This window comes from Cynoglossus semilaevis, chromosome W (genome assembly GCF_000523025.1).
Source record: "Cynoglossus semilaevis isolate Cse_v1.0 chromosome W, Cse_v1.0, whole genome shotgun sequence".
NCBI lineage: Eukaryota > Metazoa > Chordata > Actinopteri > Pleuronectiformes > Cynoglossidae > Cynoglossus > Cynoglossus semilaevis.
In genome coordinates, this window is record NC_024327.1 from 4,084,798 (window position 1) to 4,087,224 (window position 2,427).

The following is a 2,427-nucleotide window of genomic DNA, read 5'->3' on the forward strand; positions in this document are numbered from 1 at the left end:
TGTTAAGATATTGTAAATACATTTATTCAATCTTTACAATATATTCATTGTATTAAGTTTCCATATCAATTTATACTGTTTGTTTTTAAATGCTGTACTAAAATGAGAAGTACTGAAGAAAGGTGTGCATGCTGATGGTTTACATAACAGGATGGTGTATGGTACTGATGGCACTGACTGTTACGCTTGGAGATAGAGACAGGTCACAGAACCGGCCTGAACCAGTTCCTCTGCCCAAATAATGAGGAAAACAGAACATCAAAAAGGAAAAGAATCCAAAGTGTATTTCTTTGATCCAACCTGAGATACTGAGCAGAATAGCTCAGCACATGTACATGTTTTCTATTGGTGGAGAATCTTTGTTTGGAGCAGTTTTTGCCAATCAGCGCTCAGAAGTGGTACGTGAACACCACATGGCTGTAAAGGGTTAAGCTACTGACCATTGATGTGTATGTAAAAAAACTGTATTTAAGCTTTGAGCACTGAGGAGATCCTCAGTGCAGTTCTGAATGTAACCATTGTTCTGCACTCCTTGCTTGCAAGTAAAACATTTAAAACTTGAGATCTCATATTTGATTCTTTATTTGATCATATCTTTATTTGATCTTTATTTCAATTCTTTGTGTTAGGAAACTGGGGTATGAACGAACAGCATTTTTTTACAGTCCTATCTAACAGAGAAAGTTTCCTGACACTTGTTGAAGCCAACATTCAGCCACACTCAAGCTTCTCTTTCTTTTTTTTTTCTTATTGCCTTTTGCCTCTCTTTTTATGGCAAGCACAAGCTCTTTGCAGTCTTCCTGTTTTAATTTTCCTTTAAAACCATACTTTTTCTGCCAATTATTTAAATCTTTACATTTGAAAACATTTGAATTTAAATGAATCTGAATTGTACCTAGACATGTACTTAACATCCCCTTTAAACTCCAGAGTATTTGTCTTTTTGTTACATAACTTCCCCATTTTGAATTCTTGTTTTATTCAATTTTTTTATTTTTTATTTTACGCTGCACAAAAAACCTAAAAAAAAACAAAAAACAATTTCTTAATAGTTGGTCTTGTGATCTACTTCAACTGATCAGCAGTCATTCGTTTACACCGCTAGGTTTCAGACTGCCCGCTGATTCGATCACAATTCCTCCTCAGTCACACACATTCACATTCACTCTTTTTTAGGCCTTTGGTACTCTAGGGACTGCTGCCCAGGGACTCCAACCCGCTTAGTTCTAGGGTTTGCTGCCCAGGGATTTCCATCCCACTTAGTTCTAGGGATTACTGCCCAGGGATTTTCAACCCACTTATAAGAATTTAGGGATTACTGCCCAAGGACTCCAACCCATATTGCAACCACGTGCTGGTAATGAAAAATTGTTTCTTACCCTCGTCGTCGATCTTATTGTGATATCAGATGCCGTCAATCAGCATCAGGATCAGGTATCCTAGAACTGGCCGGAGTAAGAATTCACTCCCCAGGTCTTTCCCCAGGTGCTGGCCGTGCACGGTCTTCAGTCGTCTTCCGCCTGATCCTTAGGTTCTGCTTAATTTGTTGGCATCCGGATCGAAGGACCAAGTTTCGTCAGGTTGAGTCTACCATATATGACGACACAGTAGCAACACAAAAGACATGTTGATTTTTTACTTGCAAGGGGAGAGTGCAGATTACTCTTCTGGCAGCTTCCTCATCAACTCCCAGTAGCCACACCCTTCCTCTGCACTTTTATTGAGTTTATAAAAGTATCAGATTACATATCATGTGATCATGTGTGAGTATATGAATGGGTATGGAGTAAGAAGGTGGGTGTGAATGGGGGTGTGATTGCGTCTGGTAATTTCTCCATCAGTCTTGAGCACACTAGATTATAATATGAGAAGCAAACACTTTCTTAAAGCGACAGTACAGCATGAAGCAATGATAATAAATTAAATTCTTCCAACACATTCCCACGGTTAGTCAAACATCAGTAAAAGCTTTAGAGAATCCGATTATTATTGCAGAACTTACTACTACTATACTGTCTTTAAAAAATGGAAACTGCCCAGGGCCAGATGTATATCCCCCTGAATTTTTAAAAAGGTTTTCTCACAAGCTGGCTACCCTATTATTAGATATGTATAATGAGGCTCTTGAATCTGGCCACCTGCCCCAAACTCTTAATCAAGCTGTTATTTCCCTTATTCTTAAAAAAGGTAAAGATCCCTCAGATTGTACTTCCTATCGCACAATAAATTATTAGCATTGTGCTTGGAAACCATCCATCCATCCATCCATCATCAACCGCTTATCCGGGGCCGGGTCGCGGGGGCAACAGTCTGAGCAGGGACAACCAGATTTCCCTTTCCCTCGACACTTCCTCCAGCTCTTCTGGGGGGACCCCAAGGGAGCGCCCAGGCCAGCCGAGCGACGTAGTCGCTCCAGCGGGGTCTAGT